This window comes from Acanthochromis polyacanthus, chromosome 15 (assembly GCF_021347895.1).
Source record: "Acanthochromis polyacanthus isolate Apoly-LR-REF ecotype Palm Island chromosome 15, KAUST_Apoly_ChrSc, whole genome shotgun sequence".
Taxonomy (NCBI): domain Eukaryota; kingdom Metazoa; phylum Chordata; class Actinopteri; family Pomacentridae; genus Acanthochromis; species Acanthochromis polyacanthus.
The window spans coordinates 6,674,381-6,699,045 of record NC_067127.1 but is presented as its reverse complement, the minus strand read 5'-3'; the positions used below and the strand labels follow the sequence as shown (position 1 = coordinate 6,699,045).

The following is a 24,665-nucleotide window of genomic DNA, read 5'->3' as shown; positions in this document are numbered from 1 at the left end:
AGAACAAGCAATCTGAAACTATGCTGGGCATTTTTTTAAAAAAATTGTGTGTTTTATGTATCAAGTCAAGCAATTTAAAATAAATTGTCAGTGCCCTGCAGCTACAGAATATACTGCATGCATGTAAATACGTAAACCGGTGCTTGTTGTGTAATGGTACCACTTTACAAATGAGCTGTATGTGTTTAATTCGTTTTGTTGGAATCGGAGGCAAGATTCTTAAACCCTGCTTAGGATGAGAAGTCCTCACAGCGGGATATGGGAGTGGAAATATGAGCGTGGAACATGAGATTCCCAATAAGGAAGCAGCATTATAGTTCAACTGCGATGCCAACACATATAGCAGACAAATCAGGGTACGGTATTATCCACCAGAGGAGATGTTGGAAAGGAACATCTGCCGTGCTGCTGTTGTGCAAGAGACTCGGAGTCAGTAGGACTTTCCTCTCTGGACTCTCTGTCATTCATTTAACTTAAAATAGGACCGACCATCACCTCTGAAGCTCAAGGGTGAGACGGAAGAGGAGTTTAGCGCAGCTCACCGTGAGATTATTCACACATAGTTACAGATACAGTGATGCTGCCTAATGATATAATTACAGAGCTGAATGGTATGCAGAAAGAGGGGGTGGAGGGGAGCAAAGAATATGAAAGGGGAGGAGATAAGAGAGCAGAGAGCTGCTGAAGCAAGGACAGAGGGATAGAAAGGGAGGCCAAGGGGCAGCAGGTGTGGAGGGGAGGGAAGATGGCACCACAAAAGGTGAGAATAAGAGAATAAAAAGAGAAGAATAGAGAGCTGGATGGCGCAAAACAGTCAGACAATGCACTCTAAAGCATAATCTGGCTGTGAATGAGAAGCTGTCCCTCTCTTTTACCTGTGTCGCCTTTGAAAGCGTACAGGTTCTTTGTTTTTTCTTCCATTTCATTCACCTTGAGGTCAGTTACAACTCACTGTTCTCTGATTCCCCCCCCCCACTCCTAACACTGCACTCATTAATCCCCTGCTGTGTCCCAACACCAAAACCTCTTCTATCAAATGCGCCAAATGGTGTGTCACGGGCGTTTGTGCATGTGTGTGCTTGTACATTTATGCATGTATGGCAGGTGCTCGTCATACGCTCACAGATAAAAGCTTATCCTAGTGAAATAATGCTGTCTTGCCTGGTTTCTCCCTCACCCACACACACACACACAAGCCCCTCTGTTGACCCTTGGGACTCACGCCTGTATGGCTTGATAATTACTTTCATTTGCTCGCCCCTCCACCCCCACCACCTCCACCACTGCCGCCGCCATGTCTTCCTGTCCTCTACTTAACCACCTGCCACTCCACTACAACGCACAGAGATAATTAGAGTCATGTGGTCATCAGATTTGTCGTCCTGCTTGATTCTTTTGCGGCTCTGAATAGCAAACCGCTGAAATTTGTTTAGGAGGCTTCTCGAGTCAATGCTTATTTAATACAGCGTCTCGTCAACATCTCCGGAGGTGTCTTCTCGCATTTTCTCCCCCAGAAAGAATAAAGAAGTGCGCCCGGCGACGTTGTCTCGGTCCTTTGTGGGCTGGCCCCCTCCTCCGCCGTGCAGGCTGGAGCTCGGAGGCTCTGGTGCTGAGGAAATGGGCTGTGTTAGGACAGATCGATGGTAATCACACCTCTTCACAGTTAGCTCTCCTCGCATTGTGGAGGGGGAAGGAGAAGAGAGGATGGCGAGGGAGAACGCCAAAGAGGGTGTGTGGGGGGGAGGTGGCAGCATGGGAGTGGGTGTGTGCAGGACCCCTTCGGGAATAGAAAAACGCCTGGATTCATGATTATAGAAAAAATATTCACCCCACCCCCATCCCTTCTATCTCCCAACTCCCAAACATGGATGCACCCTTCTGTCTGAACAACATGTGCCATCCACTGTCCTTTACAGGATTAAGCCGCCCTCGTCCTCTTTTCGCTGCATTTCATCTTCACTGAAATATACAATATTACCCTCTGAAGCACAATAGACCTTCTGCAATGTCCAGCTAATGGACTCAGTTACAACACTGGCTCCTAATACCACTTTGTCACAACATACAGCCTGTGTGTTTGTGTGCTTTTCAGCCCTGAGGGAAAGACTCCATTGCACCTTAAAGGAGGTAATTTAGTGTGAAAAGGTTGCAGTGTAATCGTAGCATGGAAATTCAGGATTTTCACAGTGTGTATGTGGTCCTGGGTGCACCGTGCAGTATGGTGGGAGGTAAAACACGGAGTGAAATGATCGCTTTTGTCGTCTCCTGGCTAGCAGTGCACATCTCTGTGCAGAACGCAGAAATCCAGCATAATGCCGGCTGATGTGGAAAGGTTGATTGTAGCTCCAAGGTGGGATTGGTATTCTTTTACTCAGCTGGTTATGTGTCAGATCAGTGGAAAAAGAGACCTTTAGACTTCACACATACATACACAATGCAAAGAAGTCTTTGGAAGCATTTCTTGTGTTTTTATCAACAGCTGTGTTCACAGTCGGAATAGAAGCAAAGTGTTCTGTCTACTTAACGTCTGATACTGAATTATTCACAGGCAGCTTTGCCAAACATGTTTGCGCTCTGTTATCGGTGAACGCTCACAGCATATTGTGGGATGGATGTGTGTTTTATCATCCTCATGAAGGCTCTCCTTACCGGAAGATGACTGGAGCAGCAGCTAACTAATCAAACCACCTATAGACCCGCTGGCTTCAGGAAGGTCAGAGAGGATTCCTGCCGTAGTTTCACAGAATCGCAGTATCAAATTGTACTATGTCTGAAATTCAAGGATGAGGCCGGGAACAGAGCAAAGTGGTGATTTATATCGTGCCTATATTTGTGCTCCCCCTCAAATGTCCTCGATTTCAAACGCACGGTCTGTAGAGTTTTTTTTTTCTTTTTTTTTTGCCTCTTCCAGATTTTTTCTCCTCTGTCCTCCCCTCTTGCCCTTTTCCCAGCTCTTCCTGAGCGAAACCAGAGAAGGGAAATCAATGCCGGGCCTGAAGTTGTTCACGGAGAGTTTCGGCTCTGTCATGACCTCTGATCCGATCCGTCATATTTTACTGTCACTGTTGTGCTGTCATCATACCATCACCCTCATCCTTATCACTACTGATCTTAAAATGCTCATTAGGTTGTGGATATACGATGAACAGTGAGTTTTTTATGCTATTTCTGTCACACATAGGACCTGTCTGCTAAGGTGTGGTATAAGCAGACAAGTCTTAGTAAAACACGTTAGTTTTAATAGCACTGATCAATATAGGTTCAAGTCTGGCAGGTTTTTCTTGATGTTTTTCGTCTTTGAGTGAGCATTTTCTGCTGTTTAATTAAACCGAGTTCACACATCCCTACTTTTAGAGCCCTTCTGAACATACTTATATTTTTAATTTGTAGGTCTGTGTGACAGTTTAGCATGATAGTAAAGGATTTGGTGCTTCAGGGAGCCTCGTCTGAACATGTAGTGATATAGGTTTACCTGCAGGCATCCAGGATTGATGCTGTGTTCTGGCTCTAGGTGCCCTCCGAGCCCACTGCTCCTGCCACAGATCCATTATAACGTAGAGCAAGGGCAAAAACACTGAAGGGGAGGAGAGGAACTGAAGCCAAAAACATGAGTTGTAAAGCTAAACAGTATATAATTAAAAGAGAAAAGCAGGAACAAGAGCCGGAACAAGTTAATGCTTCATAAAGTGTTTTTATGATGTGCTGTTTTAAAGAAAACATTCTGAAAGATTCTTGAGCTTGACGAAAGAAACATTTCCTTCATATCTTTTCCAGAGGTTTTTTTTTTTTTAAAGAAGGTTTTTATATTGATGATGATGATCGGGAAACTTAATCTTTGCCATATCAGCTTTCACTTCACAGTCATTTCATCTTCTTCCAGACATAACTGAGTCATGCCAGTTTCTCTCATTGGACATGTGATTAGATATTTTTTGGTACCATCTCAGAATGCATAGCTAGCACAAGTATCATCTCCTCCTCTTCTTCTTCTTCTGCTGGCGTTCTGTTTGACTGCAGCCATTTCCACAAACACCCTCATGTTGAAAATAGAACAGCCCTACAGCAACTTAGCTGAGCTCCCTTCATGATGTGTATTGCCATGTTGACAATCTCACATCAGATGTTTTTGCTCGAGTTTCTGATTGTTATTTTGACTGCAGCTTGAGACAGAGACTCCCCACTTTCTGTCTGTGATCATATAGCTAGTTGGAGCAGCCGTTTCCTGTCTGGAGGAAAGTGAGTGTTATCACCAAGAACTACAACATTGCTGGTAGTCTATTTGTTGTCTTTTGTTGATAGTTTTTTGGAAGCTGATGTTAAACGCAGCTTTATTGGCACATAAAGTCTAATTGTATCTGTTTATCATTGTTAAAACAATTAGCTGAGTAATTTAATTTGTCCGTCTTTGGCAGTAAATGGCTCACCAATGATTGTGATTAATTGCTGAAGTCATTTATTAGGCAGAAATGCCAAACATCTGCTGGTTCCAGCTTCTCAAAATTGAGGATTTGGAATCAGATATGGGCTTGATGTAACTGATCCACAGCGTCTTCATGATTTACGATCAAATTCACTGTTTTTGCAGTAAGTTGTGTCCACTTAATGATATCTCTGCTACATATCGATAATTATTAGTCTTGGAAAGTTTCCCAAAAATATAGGAGCATCTACATAAGACAGCTAATAAACTGGATCCCTCTTAAATGCTAACAGGTATTGTGGATAAAGTGTAGTACAGAATACAGTATAGTATACAGTAGGTAATGGAATTGGTGTCTGGAGATAGACGTTGGGCAAAAAGAGGAATATGAAGACAACAAGCCTGAGCTCTGGAAATTTATATTTAACAACTAATCAAAGGATTAATCAGTAATGAATATTAGAACCAATGCAATGATTTTTTTCCGTAGGATTGCAGTCCTGCAGGTTGCTGTAAGAAATCGTCCACTACAGTATTAAAAAGTAAACATGACATCGTCCTCTTTTTGTTTATTTGGGATTCTGTCTAATCACACACTTTGCTTTCTGTCAGGCTGAAGGCTTGATCTGATACACCGAGACACAGCAATACGAGTCAGGTTGTTGTTAGTGTTGCTGCTGACTGGCTTGCTGTCACCCTGTAGGTGTGTGTGTGTGTGTGTGTGTGTGTGTGTGTGTGTGGGGGGGGGGGTGCTGACTGGGATGCTGTCAGCTGTGTGTCAGCCATCTTGACACCTACAGTGCACTTTTAACTTTTCTGGGACCTTCCCTCCTGACGGCCAAATGGCACACACACACACACACACACACACACACACACACACACACACACACACACACACACACACACACACACACACAAGTTGCTGAAGTGACCAATTAGACAAAGTGTTGGAACTAAGCAGAAATGACAGAGTGGACCACAATAGAAAAAAAGCTGTGTTTGTTCTTCCTCTCACCGGCTCAGCGTGACGTCTGTTTGATTTAATCCTTAACCTTCCGCATTTTGATTATATGATGCAGCGTATTGATTTGAAATGGATTTTAAATATTGATTTTGTTGATTAGACTGTTTGTTGAAAGTCAGCTGAATGAAACACTGGCAAAGATTGAAGTATTTCACATTTGTGTACTGGCAGAATGGAGACTCAACAGTTCAATTCAGTTTCACCATGAATCCAATAAGATTATGAGTCAAGCTTTTTTACAGTGTAGTGTGTACTGTGGTGCAAATGGCTGATTGAATGGGTGTGTATTTGTATATATAAATATGCGTCCATTTTGTGTATGCAACTGCAGAATGTGTTTTCTATGTCCACATGTTGGTGCTTAAATTTTTATAGCTATACCTTTTGTGTGTGTGTGTCTGTGTGTGTGTAAATTGCTGATTGTGAGATTGATGTTACATAGAAGAGGCACTTCAAGGTGAACTGAGTGTGGGGGTGGAGACTGTGCAGCTGTGGTGTCCTAACAGGAACCCATTCCAAGCTTAACCTGGTAAAGATGAACTCAATTGCTCTATAATCGCTATTAAAATGCATGTGTCTCCTCCTCTAATGTCTTCACCACAAAGTCACCACAATCTAGGAAATGTTTCACATCTGAATTTTCCTCGGTGTTATTGAACATTTAGTTTTTGTGTATTTTGTTGGTTTTCTCAGGACAGGAAGATGAAATCACTGCTGGCCAGAGTACAAAAGACAATAAAACACTCAGTACAGTGTAGCAGATCAGAATCCACCTCAGGGACGAGCAGATACAGAACGATGATGCTGAGCTGCAGAGGACTCTGTGTGTGTGTGTGTGTGTGTGTGTGTGTGTGTGTGTGGGAGAGAGAGAGAGAGAGAGAGAGAGTGTGTGTGTGTGTGGGAGAGAGAGAGTGTGTGTGTGTGTGCGTGTGCTGCTCTTTTGGCTGCTACAGCCAAGCTAACTGACTGTCCCCATCAGTCAAGGTTGTGTCTTATTATAGGTCATTAGTCTTTCTGCTCAGCTGTGACCTTGACGCTACCTGCTGGAGCATATGCATGTACCATAGTAGGCAAAATAACTGTGTATGTGTGCGTGCATATAGGGTTGCTTAAGTCTAATACACTGCACAAAATACACACTGAGGACTGCTAACAGTGTGTGTGTTAAGCGTGTGACACGTGGCTGCAGCCTTGATGAGCAGTCAGGTTTGGCTGTGTGTGATGGATGGATGGACATAAGGGGGTCAGAGAGGGTCAGCTAACACACCCTCATACAGGGGGGCAGGGAACGGATGTCACTCACAGATTTAGTGCTACAGGACTAGTGCTGGTCTAAAGTAAAAGTGCTGCCACCCACAATAAAAAATTGTCTGCCATGCAGGACAATAGGTTGAGTTCCGACTGCCAACGGCAATTTGCTGGTTGTTTTGGTTTTATCCACTCTGACAGTTATACGGTGATATGTAAACTACGGAATATCATCAAGTTCTCACCCAGATATTGGACTTGATGTTTATTATCCCTCTGAACTCCAAAACCAGTCGATGGGGAGAAAAAGAATATTGTCACTTTAAAAATTGCCCAAATTACCCTTTTTATCCCCCGCTGGCCGTAGGCACGAAGGGGGATACTGGCGTGGGCACGTCCGTCCGTCCGTCCGTCCGTACGTACACATTTCGTTTCCGGAGCATATCTCAGAAACTACTTTAGGGATTTCATTCATGTTGCACCCAGGCCATCTCTATATAGTATAGATGTGCCTTTTGGGGTGCATGACCTTGACCTGATTTTCAAATATTTCAAATATTTTTTGGTTTCCGGATCATATCTCAGAAACTACTTGAGGGATTTCATTCATATTGCGCACACTAAGCCTGTTGGTAATGTAGATGTGCCTTTTGGGGTGCATGACCTGACTGTTTTTTTTTTTTTTTATTGTAGTGAAGATGTATCATTTTGTAGGTGTATCGTCCAGTCTATATTATTATTTCTTGCACTTAGAGGCACTATATATAAAGCAGGGGATGTTTTAAGTGGAGCGTGTTTATTATCCGAATCAAAAACTGTAAAAACAGGATGAAATGTCACATTCTCAACTTTCTGGTGACTTTAAATGAATCATGTGGTTCCATTGGGAAAATTATCCATATCTAAGGTTAAAATATGAGATTACATTAAACCACTGTATTCTGCCTGTATCATTAAGTCACCAAAAAGTAGGTTTTCTAAAAACAGATCCTGTAAAAAACTAAAATTATGTGCTCATCAGCACAAATACTGAGCTGAGGTCAAACAACATTCACATGACAAAAATTCAGTGACTTTTTTGCCTGAACTGCAGGCTGTTTTTACACAGAACCGAGGGGAGATAAGTATGGAAACAAATCTGAGAGATTTCAAGCACAATCAAGTTTTTGGGAGATACATGGAGCATGGTGAAATGTCTGTCCAGAATTGATCTGCGACGTTAACACTGATTTTGCAGAAGTTGTAAGTAATTCAGTAATGGTAGCATCTGTGGCAAAAATGTACATATGAAGTCAAAATCTTTACAGTTTGTGTAACATTAATAATCAAAGGAATTGAACTTTCATATTTTTGTGATTTATGACATTAGAAGTGTGGTATCCTGTTGTCTCTAACTCGAGCCATGATTGTGCTGTTTCCATAGAGGCGCAGGACTTTATAGTGCAGCTAAAAATGAGGCCACAGTGAGTAAAAATGTGACAGGAGCGCTCAGAACCTACTTGGGGCTCAGAGGGTTAAATAATATTTCAGCGGTGAATCTCCACTGATTGCCTCGCTAAGTCGTGAGAAAGTATGAAACCACAACCTCTCATTGTTGCACCATTTATTCATCTGTTATTCGATCTGGTACAAAAAAACGTCTTTGCAGTGGTTTTGCTAAGCTAAGCTAACCAGCTCCTGACAGTAGCTTCATATTAATATTTAAAACCTGAGAGTGTGATTAGCCTTTATATCTAACCCTCAGCAAGAAAAGGACAAACTCTAAGTGTTGCATTATTATACATTACATAATGTCATATTGCTTGTCTGAATTCCAGTTTTCCACCACATTTTTGTACACAGAGAGATCAAGTCCAGAGCAGTGTAGTCTTTTGATCAGAGCTAATTGTTGATGTATTTTGCAGCTTGGTTACATTTTTAGTTTGATCTAATTCATCAGGATTGCAGTGCAAGCTCTTAACCTGGTATTTAACTGCTCTTTCTGATGTTACTCTCATCAGATGTTATATCATATTCATACTTTTTGTTGTTTTCAGCTGAGTGTTGTCATTTCTGTGCGTGGTTTGCTGCATCAGACTTGGCAGTAACTGATGGAAAGTTTGCACTTTGAAGCAGCTGTACTTAGCCTGCATCCACTGAACTAACTGCCGTCATTAAAACCTGTTCATCCCTGCAGCCTCGGAAAAAGCAGATGCTGACTTGCAGGCTGTTTGTAAACTACCCTCCCTTATATTCTGTGATCTAAGTGAGCTGAACTGAGCACAGCAGTGTGAGGTGAAGTCTAGGTTACTGTCTTACTCTGTGCCAGTGGATCAGATTCATATTGCAGCGTCCTGAAGAAAGAAAATAGCAAAATGAACCCTGAGAGGAGACGACGGAGAGAGAGAGACATTCTGGATCATCCTGTACCCCTCCCTCTATCGATTTCTGTGTCCCATGTCCTGTGCTAAACGCAGCACAGTTGGTGGAGAGACACTGGTGGAGAGTTGTGTTCATAAGCATCATTAGAGAGATGACAGCAGAGAGAGCTCTTCCTGTTTTCCTTTTTTTCTTTTAGAAAGCCACATGCTGTGACTTTTCAGGACCATTCAACCTTGAGTGACCAGGATTGTTTGTGTGCACTGACATCTGCTGGTGTTATTAATTTAAATGAGCTGCTCTAAGCAGACAGGCTGAGTGGTCATTCCTCTGCTCTGTCCACTATTCAAGCAATCCTACAGGCCACGCTTGACCCAGCTGACCCCTTTAGCTCCTCATTGCTTTCAGGATTGCTGTTTGATTGTGGCATCATTATGGCAATACGGGGCCGTGTTTAGCTGAGTTTTGATGGCTAAATAACATCTAAACTGCTAAAATATATTTCAATATGCACTCTCTTGCTATCAAACTGTTGTAACTGCTTTGTCTTTTAGGAAATTGTCCATTTTTTTTGCAGCAAAGCACAGGTGAATTCCTTTTTTTCTCAATGCTCACATCGCCTGTCTTGTTGCCACATTTTGGGAGCGCTGCTTTTATGGATCTGGGCCTCCCCATTCAACAGCCTATTACTCTGCGTTGCCTCAGGGGCAGCTGGCTGCTTTAGCACCTAATAGCCTTCTGTTTGCCAAGCAGAAACACCAGAATCTGAAAGCCCATTTACTCCAGTTGTAGGAGGCGGTAATGTGTTATAAACTCCGTGTTTGTGGAGCAGGGGTGCACAGATTTAGGAAGTATGAATGAAAGATCAGCAGCTGGTGTTGGAGAGCCTGCGAGATGATGGATAAATTCAATGCGAATCCTATTCTACTTTCAAAGCAAATACTTTCTGCTCCTCCTTCATCTTTCTCTTTCTGAGGCATTTGGTCTGCTTGGCCTCGCGTCAAAGGGGTGATCATGGCGAATTAGAATATTGTCCCCTAATTTTAACATGTTTACTGAGCCCATTCGTGTTTAGTTTAGGTGCTTGCGTGCACATTTGGGATTGTGTCTGCTCACATGCGTGTTTGCGTGAAGAGCATAGGGGGGCTCAGGGGGACAGATGGCTCGTGGTCTGCTCTCGTCTGGTGCTCTCTGCCTGCCAAAGATCAGGCGAAAACAGTAACAGCGCTCTCCACTTCATTCAGCCTCGCTCAGCGGGCAAAAATAACACTTTTTTTTTTACTCCTCCTTGTTTTATAGGTGGTTTTATGAGCTATCAAAACATTACAGTGGAGACTGTAGAAATGACATTTACAACCAATTTTTGTTTTGTTTCGACTGACAGACGATGAACGCCTGGTTTTCTTCTTTGGCTCGTTGTTGCGGTGAATGTTCGGCTGGAAGATTACAACATAGTTTTTGACTGGCAGAGAGGCATGTGTTTACATGGCATCATTCAGACTGCAAGACTTTAATAATTTATCAGGGGGATTTCTGAATCTGCTTTGTTCATTTCTCTCAGTTTAAAGACAGCATGAGAATATAGTATCCCATTCTAGAAAATACTCATTGTCAGCAAACAAAACCAGACAAGAAAAGGTTTTCAAATTGTCCCCAGATGCAGTATGTTTTGCTGAATGTTATGAAAGTGGGTTTTGAGAGATGATAATGTGGACAAGGAGTGTTTGAACTTGACTCTTACTTCTCCATAAAGTCTGGAGAGAAGCTTCTGGGTCTGAGCTGACAGTTAATTATCACTACTACACACACTTTCACAAACATTCCTACTGTGTGCAGTGTATTTGTGGAAGATCCATTCACAAAAATACACTCTAGTTGCTTTTATTTCCTGACTCCTTATTTACGTTTGTTAGTTTTCCAAGCTAGCATTCCGAGATCTACTGGTTTTGCTGTTTCTTTTGAAATATTTGAGCAGTACAGTTGCTAAGTACAAAGAGAAAGGGACTTTAGAAGAGGCTTTTAGTGTGCTCCAGAGAGTCAAAGTTGCCAGAAAACACAGCTTTGTTAAAAGAAGTGGACATACAGAAGAACAAACTGGCAAAAACATCATGAAGGACACCTTCAAATTTGATTATATAAATCTTAAAGTCATCTTGACTTCAATTTAACCATGAACTGGTCAATTCAGGAGCCAGATGGACATTCAGTCTTCACTCTGTCCGAAGCATTTTCACTTATTGTAGTCCAGCTGTGAGCCAGTGGAACAGATATGGCATGAAGAAGGCTAGAAAAAGCTGGTGTAACGACTTGTTGATGTCTGCTGCTTACAGGAAAAGTTAAATAGTGTCACTTGGTTGAGGAATAAAGGGGTTTCCCTTCCTGGTTACTGGATCAGAAAGGAATCTGAACAAGGTGTCGGAAAGAGTGGAGTAAAGATCGTCTGTAATGGATGTCTGCAGTTGATGCAGTGGTATAGTCATGCTCCTCTGTTTTGAAAGAGGCTATTTCTTTTGTCTCCTTCAGTAGTTAAACAACACAAAGGAAATGGAAGAAACGGTAAATCTACTGTCCTGGTAACAGAAACCCTGCAGTTTAAAGTGGCACAGGCCCCTTACAAGCTGATGAAAAGGAACAAGTCCATCTTGTCATGAGACTAAACATGTCAGGCTGCTCTGTGTGTATAATGTGTATCTACCAAGCATGTTTGCAATTTACAGTGCCTGCCTAATGTATCTGAATCTGCCGTTATCAGCTTTAAGGCCATAAACTTGTGTCTTCTTAAGTCTTCTCAATAGTCTCACCTCTTTCTTTCTTCTACCCACACACTAATTCATACATTTATGTGTCACATGCACCTCTTTCTCTCTCCTGCACACACACTTGCCATACGACTCATTGCAATTTCAGCTCCCACAGCTCGTTACCTGCTGTTCACCCAAGATTGGCTCTTATTACTGGAAATAGTCCTTTCAGCCCATCTACTGGTTAGTCATTTGCATTTTTATGCTCCATTACTGCATCACAAAGAGTGGGAACTCAGTCATATGAAAACGTCTCCACAGACTACCTTTTTGACACAAAAGGTGTTTTAAGATGGTTTATGGACTTCTCTTTAGTCATTACCTTGAGATGGCTTCACTTCTCAGCGGCGTAAATTATAGAATATTGAAATTATATGTAGTTGTAACCCAGAGGTCTGTTTGGAAAAAGACACGTTTAAACTGTAATAATACCTAAAGTTGGAGGACCCATGGGAGACACTGACTTGCACTTGTTGCAATGTTGCAAAGATGGAACTAATTCACAATTGTATCCAGTTGTTATGCATCTCTTATCAATATATTCTATAATATTATTGATACTAAGGACTATTTCTAAGTTGAAAAGGTGGCATATGTATTGTCTAGCCAGCTGTGCAGTTTCCCTCAGTGCTATTGAGCATTTTAGCATCTTTCAGCTCATTGAGAAAAACACTGTAAACTAAATGCTCAGCGCCGAACAACAGACAAACACAATAAGTTACTAGGTGATGAACATAGCAGAGCTGTTAGCACCTATAAAGCCAGATGTTTCTGTCGGCTGCAACAAGGCTGCTAGCGACACTAAACTGCCACAAACGAAAATGAATATTAGAATTTTGGAAGGCAGTGCACTGAATCTTATAAAACTGAAAATAAAAGCTGAAGAGGAAAGGACTTCAAATCAATTTTACACAAGTTTTGAGCATGTAAATTTGGAATGAAGGCCAAATAACTTGTAAAGACTCATTTTTGACAACTGCATGTATATTTGTAGCTTATTGTTGACTCAGTTTCTGTTAAACTTTAATAGTTAAGTGTTCAAACCAGGCATTCTGTTGCATTTGTGCTCAGTGTGGTGTACTTGGGTAGTATGTGGTCATCCGATTCATGTAAAATCACTATACTAATATGCTATTAGTGTACCAATAGATAGAGCCTACAGTTTCCTCGACAAGCCAGAATGTGTCCCAAAAGTCTGATGGGTTGAGTTTACATCTAGAGAAACTCAGCTCAGTCCATCCTGGAAAAGATTATTGAGAAACACTTAGAGCCTTGACTCAATAAGCTGAATGATTTTTGTATATTAAAACTTTTGGGTGTGTGTTTTTAAACTAAACGGCGGTTGCTGACACTTTGAAAATGTCACAGTGAGGCCTGTGATGTTATGCACAGTTGTCATGCAGGAGAGTGTCCACCAGAGTCCAGTGTTTGACTGTTGAACAGAGTCTGCTGCAGGTCAAACTGAGGCTAGAGATGGAGAGCAGAGGAGGAGGAGGAGGAGGAGGAGGAGGAGGAGGAGGAGGAGGAGGAGGAGGAGGAGTTTGACGTCTCTGACTTTGTGCCCGATTTAACTTAACTCTGGTATGTTGTTTAATTTTCTTTGGTCTCTTGTCACAGTTTGGCTCAGAGCCCTGTCCTTCCTTCTGTTTTCTATAACTCAGTCTGTGTCACCATGTCTTTCTCACTTTTGCACTTTTCTACTCTCACCGTGTTTCCTGTATTTTTCTGACTTTTCATCCTCTCCAACCTGCCACCTGTCTACTGTCTTCCTTCCTCTCTTTGTATTGCCTTGCATGACCTCTGAGTCAGTTTTTAGGGTGACTTTCAGGTGGGATGGCTATCGATCCAACATGGTGCACTAGTGTGTAGATTTCAGTCGTGCAGCTGACAAGTCAGTTGGATGAAATCCAATGCGACATTCAAGTTCCCCCCATGTCAGTGTCAGCGGTATTGGTCCTAGACAGTGGAGACAGGACGTTTCACGTGTGCAGAAGTAGTAGAACTACTTCCAGGAACCTTAAAGCAAATGCAAAAACCAAGGTTGCAGGAATCATTTAATGGCTTGATAATAAATTGGACAAATGTAGCCAAGCAGGATGGAGGCGATGAGGCTGAACTTTGCATACTCACTCACTGCTCTAGTCAAATGGCTCACTTGTTTTCCTTTTCACATTTCCTCCATTCTCCTCTTCCTCACTTCCTCTCCTTCTCCCCTCCCTCCCTCCCCAGTGATTTCATGTCCCAGGTGACAGAGAGGAGCAGTGCCCTTGAGCGTGCTCTGTGCAGCAGGAGCAGTAAATATCTGTCTGCTGTGTGTCTCTGTGTGTGTGTGTGCTTGTTGTATATTCTCCAGTACTGAGGATACCCCACAGAAGGAGGATGGTGCGATATTTTACTGCTCCTCTGAGATAGCTGAGCTCGCCTGTGTTTGTGAAACCAGGAAGGGAAATGTCGGGCAACAATCGTGTTCGCCCAGAGCCATTTCTTTTTCCTTTGAATATGGAAGCATGTCTGTTTTTTTAAGGGGGGATGATACAGTTCTGGAGCAAAGCCTTCGAAGAAATATGACAGTGTTTCTGACTGGTAGATGGTTTGAAATAGTCAGTGTGAATCAATATGTTGTCAAATGAGATGGATTTACTTATTTAGATATACGTCTTTAAGGATTATTATAGTAAAATTGGTCATCATTTTCACATTTCAAATTATTTTGAAAGTGCCTCCCAATGCAATAATGGTAACTGTCAGCCCGACTTACTGCCAATCCCATTTGATAATTTTATCTTTTAATGGTTTCCTAAATGATTTTCCAGAAAATACATCGCTGAAATTATACTGTAAAGTGACGGGCAATTTTTTTTATTTTTGTCGTCTCAATTTTTTTCATTGAGTTTTCTAATAGATAAAAACTGAACACCAGTTCAGTTTTTTTGGATTAGGGTATCAAACTTAAACATAATGCACAAGTGAAGTGGGGATAGAAGGAATAAAAAACATTCACTGTAATGTAAAATATATGCATGTTTCTACATAAATACAAAACCTCTTTTTCTGATACAATTTGTTTCCTGCTGGTAATAGAACTTCAATGTTCAAATACTCGATTAAATGTATACATAAATATGAAGTAATATAAGCAAAACCCAAACAACCAGCACTGAATTGTAACGCGTTTCCTCAGATGCTGTATTGAAGCTGTGCGGTTTGATTGTTGTTGTGAGTGCGAGCACAACTGTGCCAAAAGAGATAATTTTCCATAAGTAGGCCTGACTCCCTTCCCCTTCTGTTGTAACCTCCCCCGTTACCATGGCAACCCTGCCTTTTCCAAGGAGGGCTGTTCTCTGCAGCGCTAGCGAGAAGGGGCCTGTGATCCTCCAATCACACATTCAACTCGCCTCTTCTGGTCCAGAGCATCTGTCACTCCCTCTGTCAGTTCCCACGTACACCACTCTCCGACTCTCTGTACGTTTGGATTCCTCCGACACCCGCTGACTGTCTCCAACCCTCTTTGTCTGTCGTCTGAAAGTTGATAGCACTGGAAAATACCCATAATGCAGCGGTGTTAGTCATTTGGAACGGTGACAGAATGTGAAAGCCGTGGCGGAGGGATGGATTGCTGAATGCGTCTGTGCGAACGTGTTCGTTAGTTTGTGTGATATTTCAGACAGCACTGCTGGGATAACCAGGATTTTTCCCCTGAAAAATAACATGCTGGGGTGTGATGCTGATGTACGGTGCTTATCATGTCTTGTCATAATACCACGGGCGGCGAGTCCCAGAGATTTTCCATGTGCTGAAAGTTAATGACCTGTTCTGTTTACTCATCTGGGGAGAGCAGCTCTTCCACTGAGACTAAAAGTATTTATATAGTCAGGAATTATGAGGATGGAGGATTTTTTAAAAAAGCATTATGATGTTTTTTAGCTTTAGTCATCTAAGCATTATTGACTGTAGTTAATTTGCCATAACTGCACTATTTCCTAATACTTGATGATGGTGATGGGATTATTGTCTTTTGCTGTAGCCCTCAGTTTGCACAGAAATTAAAAACACATTGTAGATCCATATCGTTGCACTGAGTGACATGTTTCTTTATTGAACATGGAGACTCACTGAATCACTAAGATGAAAGTTGAAATATATATCTTTTATTCTTCGTGGGCAGCAGGGGTAAAGATGTGAGTAAGAATAGAAAATGCACTGACATATTGTTTTTTTGTCTTTTTATGAGATTTCTTGACAATAAGAACAATATAGAGTAAAACTAGTGCTACTTTATTAAAAAATATGTTATGAAGTGCTATATTGCTGCATAACATGATGCAGGATTTTCATACATGCCCAGTACCGTCTCTGTTTCATCTACTGCGTCCATAAGCCACGCAATGGAAAAATCATTTAGCTCTTTAAACATGTAAATAAACGCCTTGCGAACACTTAGCAGCAGTTGTGGGTGGTCCTCCAGGATATATAATCGATTTTATGCCACCCACAGGTGTAATAACCCACGATAAAACATACAACATGGCTGCTACATGTTTCGCTTAACCTCACCTGTCTTCTCCCTGCAGCTCGCACAGATAGCGATCAGACGCAGCTCTGTATGAGCGTTTTTCCAATACTGCAGCAAGTGTACTCTCTTACTGCGTTGGGGTTTAAGCTATGAGCTGGATTTGTGGGGAGAAAGCAGTGGGGGTGAGCTTGTCATTCCCCTTTCTCCCGCTCAGCTGACTGTGGGGTGAGAGGTGGAAAGACAGAGGGTGTCCCGAATACTACAGGAAAAGCCCCTAATCCTCTGTTTAAGTGTCCCCATTGATGGTTGCTGGGGGGTGGTTACACTTGCCCCAAAATAGCGTCTGGTGTTATTGTTCTCTGCAGTTACTGGACTCATTGGCTGCCTCCAGCACCGTGCAGAATCACTGCTGCCAGCTCCCATGCATTGCATTGAGATCCCATCCAACTGGCTGATTCCACACAGGCAGGTAGAGCGAGGCCAGCCGAACAGTGGTCTTTGTTGGGGGCGAGAGAAAAAAAAGAGCTGATAAGCAGGATGACAATAAAGAGCCGTGTGCTGGCAGACACTGTGGGAGGCAGGGAGAGTGAACCAGAGAGAATGAGTGGGAGGGAGAGCGGTGGAGTGGGTGGGATAACAAGGGTTGATGCAGGGGCTGGAGGGTGGGGGGTGGCATTTTAGCAAAAGTATTTGTTTCAGCTGCTATTTTCAGTTTGGCCCCCTCTCCCCACTCGCCTACCCAACCTTGGATATCAAGATCACAGTGACACCCCCTCCCCACTCCCACCCCACCCTCAGAGAAAATGAAGGTGAGGAAGAAAAGGAAGGAGGCAGAGAGGGAGGGAGAAGCCTTGGCTATTATGGTAAGTCAGGGTTACTCTTCCTCTTGCACCCTCCCCGTTGGAAGGTGCTTTCTGGGGCAAGGGACAGCTTCTATGAGGCGGCGGGGATTTACCCTTGTTGACACATTTAGAGAAAAAAAAACACACACAGAGGAGGGGATGGGGAAGGGGATGGGGAGGGAGAGTGGCAGCAGAAGGGATTTGGCGTGTGTCCTTTCGGCAGCGTGAAAGACTACGAGTGTTTTGTTTATTCCCCACTGCAGCTACATAGACGCCCCTCTCCTTTCCTTACCTCCCGACATCATCTTCATTTCCCCCCCGATCATACTCACCTCTTCCCCCTTCTTCCATCCCTGTCTGAAGTGCAGCGTATCGACCAGACAGCGGAAGGAGCTGCAATATCCACTGTCTCCAGTGTTAGCATATCTTGGTGTGCCTCGATTTTCTTTTCTTTTTTTTCTCCCCCCACTCTGATACCTGAGCCAATTGCACCTTGCTCTTTCTTCCGAATGGGATGATGGATGATCATGAGGGCAGAGCTAACCGGACTGACTGACTGACTGACTGAGTAGATGACTGGTTGGCTGTTTTGCTGCTTTGCTGCCAAACAGCTCAGGTTTCACTCTTCGTCATTCAGAGGAGAGAAAGAAAGAGGGGAAAGAAAGTGAACATGGCTGTGGAGGAAGGTGGTGTCTTTCTAACTCAAGTGAGTAGTGCTGACATTGGCATGCATTTTTACATTTTTAGTTATATTTTGAATCAGTTTTGTGTTCTGTAGGCTTAGGGAAAGAGGTCATTGAGTCTCTCAGAGGCTGATGTTGTGAATTCAGTGGTGCAGCAAACCACTAGAATGAACTGGTCCTGTATCTTTCACTATGGGTGTGTGGGTGAGCATGGAAAGTCAGCTGATGTGCTGCAATCAGGCAAACAGGGCTTAAAGCATGTGTGATTTGAGGAGTGTTTAATCCTGCATGACAACAACAGACAGGATTTTTGTCTGTTCACATTTAGTGACTAAACTGGAATTATGAGTTGTTTTTGTTGAGCTTGTTGGATTGCCATCCTCAAACAAAATAGTTTGAAATTTTGGAGAAAACACTTCTGAATTTGTGATTTACAAACAAGTTATATGATGTGTGTTCAAGAAGTGCTAAATCAGAGCTAGACTAGCTGTTTTTCCATACTTGTCTTTATTCCATGCTAAGCTGACCATCATATTTTTCTTGGAAATGACTTTGGTTTTCTCATCTAACTCTCCACAACAAGCGAGTAATGTATATTTCCCTACATGTCAAACTACTCCTTTAAAATGCAGTGAGGCTTGTTTGCACTTGTTTTCAGCTTTTAATACACTGAGGCAGGATGTACGCTATATGTCTATTAACTGTGGTCTCTATTAGAGAACGTGAAGATGTGAGGCACTTCAGCTAAAGCTTGAGTGCTTTTCTCAGTTGAGCTTTTTCAAATGTGGTTGCCGTGAGAAAAAAAATTATTTATTCTAAACCTTTTAGAATCCATCAGGAAGTCATCCATTCATTCATTTACTTACTCACTCCGTCTCTCACTATCATTCCTCCCAGTGAGCTTTAGGACGCCGCTTGTCTCCTCTTTGCAACGCTCCTGAAAAATGTGGCGAAGGGCAACAGCATGCAATATTTACAGTCATAAGAGCTGTGAAGCAGGTGTTGATACACTGTACATACTCTAGTGCACCACTTGAACATGGCACTTCTGAGGGGGCTCCAAAGTGCCCTCGTATAGATTATCATTCACTGCTTTGCCAATAACATACTATGCATCCATATCTCTGAAAGCCTTGATAATGATTTAGTGGTATGAGCATGTGTCAGTGAAATGGAGGCATTAATTCATCAATAGATTTGTTATATTTAGCCGTGAAAGAAAGGGAGAAGTCAAGATTCTGTGATGGACCAAGCAATGGAGAAGCTTTGAGAACTTTGTCGGTTTGAGAGAAATGGATGTGGTGGTTGCTTGGATGAGGTTCTTTGGCACCAGTGGATGTTGTGGCGATGCCCCAGGCTTTGTGCTGGCAGGGCGGTGGAGCTCTGGGAGTTTTGTGCTGTCAGGAGAGCTGGGGATAAAGTGAAACAATACATCCGCTGCTGCTCATCTAAGCTCCCTTAGTTCACACAGAGCCTGCATCAATGAGATGAACATGTGTCTGTGTTTGTGTGTAAATACTTTTATTCGCATGTAAGTGAACAACATCCAAAGGTATGTGTGCACATGTATGTATTGTCTCATATGAGTGCATGCAATGCTGCACAAGTTTCTGGTTAGCTTTTAAGCTTGGGACAGTGTGCCAAAGTGACATCATTGTAGTCCGGCAGGCAGGGATATCAGTCTTTATACTAACTAAATATCCTCTATCCATCTCGACTACCTCTGTGTTGATGTCATGAGGAGAAAAAGTGCCAAGTACTGATTCAGCAGAAATGAAAACAAACACTCTGCAGCTCAAAAATGTCATGAATCTTCACACCTAGAATAAAAGATCTGCCCAAAAATCTGTCTGCTCAACCTTACTTTGAAATGGTGACCGATGTCTTGTCTTAACACCAAACTACATACAGCCTCTATATTATATTACAAATGCATCTTGAATAGAGTTAGACGAATAAATGCACAGCTGGTTGTCTTTTTGGATCTGTGTCAGCATTTTCACAGCTGCACCTGTGAGCACATCTTTATTTGTCCAGTTCATTGGTGGACAATGGCATTAATCAACAACATGTGTCAGTAGATGTGTTTTTCTTTCTTTTATCTGCATGCTGTCTTCTATGAGCACACTTCATTTCAGCACTTTTCCATTGTGAGAACACCCTCGACTCGAAATCCTGCTTATAGCTTTTATGTTCTAATCAATTGTGATACAACTTGAACAAGGAAAACAAGTGAAACAACAAGGAAAAAGACCAGAAACTGGAAATGAATTGGCCACACTCATACTTTCAGTAGTTTTTGTTATAATGCACAGAGCTGCTTTCCATCGATTGTTACATTAGTAAATTGGCCAGTCCAGCTTCTTGCACTTGTATCTCTATAAACATATACTGAAGCCAGCCAAGAAGTATTAAAAGGACATTTTGGGGCTATTTGAGACCTTCACTATTCATTTCTGTATCCTTTCTGCCTCAAAAATCCTGTACTGGCCTGAATTCTCATAATATAGCAGACTGAGTATTAACGTTTTGTTCATCTTCAAAGATTCTGATTGAAAATTCTGATTATTACATTATGAAACCTGTGTGATGGAACCTCCGGCTCTTCAAATGGCAATACAAAGGCTTCATTATTATTTATTCTCCTTTTTCGACTGCATCTGCAGACACCAGTCAGCGACCAGAGGGCGTTTTTAATTAGAGCTGAGATGGTTAATTATCATTTTTACTGCACCTCGCCCGGAAATTAGCTGCATATTTGACTTTTTAAGACTGTAAGTAGGAGCGATGGTATAATTTCAGATCTTCCAGCTTTCAGTTGTGTGTCAGATTTCTGTCTCTCTCTCTCTTGCTCACCCTCTCCTTTCTATCTAACATTAGATTAATGCTTTCCTTCAGGCTTAACCTAGTCTTTAATGGCCCCATTTTCTTTGAACCTCTGATCTGTGGAGGCTTAATGATATTTCTCTTACTAATCTCGTGGCCCATCCTGTGTAATACTTCATTCACAAAGACTCCAAAGATCCCTCATGGTGGACGTAGACGGGAGGTGGATGTAGGGTTGGACATGTTGGTCACATGTTTTCACTGAGGGCATTAAGGGATAAACTGACAGGAGCAATGATGTGGATGTGGATGAAGACTACTTAATCTGTCGGGAGAAGCAAAGAGTGCAGTGCGGTATTTAAAGGACCATTGCAAAGCTACGGAAAAGTGCTCTTTCGTATTTTTAGACATGTACTGTCTCTATTTGTAACTTGAACGTGCATATTGTTTGTAGGAGTCTCTGCAAGGGTGTTAATATTTTATTGTCCTCTTATATGCTCCCACATCCGCTTGTACAAACCAAGAGGGTGGTTTCCGATTAAATAATGATTAAAACACTGTATTTGAGATCACTTACATAATATTTGACCATGTAAATTGCTTTTACATGCCATGCGTTCTGCCCACTCACATCAATGTGACCCTTCATTTCCCATGTCAGAGGTTTTAGAGTGGTCACGCGTTTGGTGACACTCAGCAAAGCTTGAGGGTCACACAAAGCGTGCTACACACACCGGAGTTCACTATAAGGATATGCATGCCAGTTATCAGACGCAGAGCAGCTGTTGGGCTGTTTACCAGTCAATCACATACTGCACAAATGATGTATATATTATGGGGAGACTCTGACTTAAATATAAAAATAATGAAGCAAGGACATATAAGAGTGAAATATTAGATTCATATTGAAGGTGGATCTGGGCATAAACAGGCTTTCAGTTGCGTGAAATGTTGCAAAGAGTTCTCTGTTTATAGTTCATAAGCTCTGTACCGTATTAGTCTAAGCACTGTGAGATGACACATCCTGTGAATTTGTGCTACATAGATAAAATTTAATGGAATTGAACAAAGATTGACCCATGTACATACAAGAAAATAGTACTGAAAAAATAACTAACTTTAAAATGCACATTAAAAAGAAAGAAGAAAGAAGTCCAGTACTACCATTAGAGTTTGAGCAAGTTCTACCGTAATCATTGCCAAACTAGATACAACCATACAAATAGACCTGCTTGGTTAGAGATTTATCTTATGAATAGTCTTTTTCAAAGCAATAGCTTTTTCTGGCGGTTAGATTTTTTGTCTTTCCTGTCTTTGACAGATTTTGCAACTGACCTGTGAAATTGTTAGATTTAAACCAAAGGAAAAGTAGAAGAGCAGTAAAAAGATGTGACGTCTATTTAAATGTGTTTCTTTTGGTAGAATAATTCCATGATGTTGTTCATGTGTTTTTTCCTTTTCACTAGACACTGACATTGTTTTCTTTCTAATTATGTATCAGGTTGATACCATGCTACATGTGGACATAAAGCAGCATTCAGAGGTATAATGGTATGACAGATAAAGTGCAGGGACATCCGTGCTTCAGTGACAGAGTTGAGGTGGACCACTGTGATGACAGAGAGTTAGAGGAGAGCTGCGTGTTGGCTGCGGTTGTACTGGATGGAAGCCAAAGTGTTTCTAAGGTGTCATCATGAAGGACTCTTGATATCCCTGACTAACCAGCTGAAGACCTCAGTGTTTAAAATTTGGACTCCACTGCTCTTAACTATTTGTATTGAAGCTGCTTTTTCTGTCATGTTCAGTTGGACTGCTACACCAGTTCTAAAATTTCTTGGAGTATGTCAACAGAAGATTCAGGGCATTGGATGCGTTGGATGTTTACAAGTTTTCACAGCCAGTGGCCTATTTCCATGTACAGTGCAGCAGCCAGTATTAATGATTTGTTTGTAGCTGCTACCAGAAACTCTCACTCACAGTCGCATGAAGCGTCAGCCTTAAGAAATAATCTTAAATTCGCTCTCCAATCGTTAATTAAACCCCTTACAACTCTTCTCTGTGTATCAAAGTACATTTTTAGAATGATTTTTTTTTTTTTTTACCAGGAACATAATCCTTTCCTGCTTTAAAGTGGCTTAGATGTAACTCTACACTATTGCTTCCTGTAGAATGTGTAGATCTATTTAGTCAATGCTTCTATCTCACCTCACTCCTCCCCTATTGCTGCCATGCACCTGCTCAAATACTGTAAAACGACTCTGTGCATACAATGGCAAGCTGAGGAGACTGGTTTCTTAGGTTTCTTATGTACGAAACCCTAAAAGTCTGAATGTGTGTCACCAGTCTGCAGTTTTAAGGTGGAACCACTCAGATGTGGCATTGGCTGCTTGTTTTGCTCATGATATGTTGTCTAGCATGTAAAAATCACCTATTTTATGATTTTTATCTTTTTAAACATTTAAAGCCTCTTCTGCATATGCATCTTATCTATTTTCTGTACTTGCTCGTGGCCGGTGGTTCAGTTTCGTTGCTCGGCGCTGGTTCAGCCTCTGTCCCAGTATCTCACTTTCAGTCATGAGTTTTCTCAAGGCCACAGGAGCAGAGATATCATTAGTGGTTCAGTGCTATCCAGCAATCCTCCGGAGGTTGGAGATAAGGAGAAATTTCTAGATGATGTGGGATGACTGGCTGCAGACATATAGCTTAATGGTCTGTCGTAATCAGGAAATGACTCAGTTTCCAGTTAGCACCACTTCATTTGCCGTTAGTTTGTTTGTCTACACATGCGTGCATGAGCACACACAGACCCAAATATTTTCCTCTCATAGCTTCAGACAGACTATCAGTGGAACAATCTGATTCTGGATGTCTTGTTCCCTCACATTTTGGCATTGGGTCAGATCCCTCTATGCTCGTCAGAGTTATTTCTGGACCACAGTGGAGGGGGGAGGTGGAGAATACAATGTTGGATAACCGCTTGTACCGTTTGCCCCCGCTGAGTTTATCCTAAGTGTCTCTGGACATGAGGCTAAATTTAGCAGGTCTGGGCTTTTGATAATTCAGGGGAATTTGATTTTTGAGCCTCTGTTACGAAGTGGCACAGCACAGCTTCTCCTGCACTCCTGCTCTCGGCGGCTCCAGTGCTGAGTTTTACAAAATGCTTTTTGCAAGGCTGCTGCTGCTGCTGCGAGGAAGAAAGACAAAATGTGCAGAGTTTGCCGTGTGTCATTTCATGTCAAACCAAATGTCCTCGGAGCTAACATGAAGACAGAAAAGAAACAGTCCCTCCCGCTCTTCTTCTCTCTTTCTAGCTTTCTCCATCTCTTTTTCTTTTCCCCTGTCATCCTTCTTTCGATCTCTCTCCCTCTCTCTCTCTCTCTCTCTCTCTCTCTCTCTCTCTCTCTCGTATGCACACATGCTCACCACATTTGTTATAGGGGCGAAAACATGCTTGCCTCATCATTTTGTTCTGGTGTGCAAAGCCCTATTTCTGTAGTGAAATAAAGGACAGCCAAGCAGAATAGAGGATGCTCGGCTTCTCATAGCACCGCACAGCACAGACTCCCAGCTGCTTTGGTGGTGGACACAGGAGCGATCTCTGAGGAAGAGAGGAGGTCTCTGTGGCAGCTGGAAGGACCACCCGGTCACTGAACTTCCTACACTGGGGAATCACAGACGTTTGGATTTTAAAAGCTGAAACAACAGTCTGGTGGGATCTGATGGAGGACTGAGGATAAATTGTTGGGATGATAAACTGTGACTCTGTTGGCTTTCTCATGGATTTACTTTTAGAGATGTTTGTGTTCTCCTGATATGAAACACCAGCGGATTTTGCTGTGACAATGGAGCGACTGTATTTGTGGATATTGGCCTTGTTTTTACGCCTATTAAGATGCTTTTCGATGTCTGAGAAACTATGACAGAGTTCTACCTGGTACAGTAATGCA

At 42.2% G+C, this 24,665-nt stretch overlaps 1 protein-coding gene across 25 annotated transcripts in view; it reads left to right on the top strand.

Moving 5' to 3' along the window:
- Window positions 1-24,665, top strand: part of ank3a (ankyrin 3a) — a 103,047-nt gene that overhangs the window by 8,434 nt on the left and 69,948 nt on the right. The window lies entirely within an intron of this gene.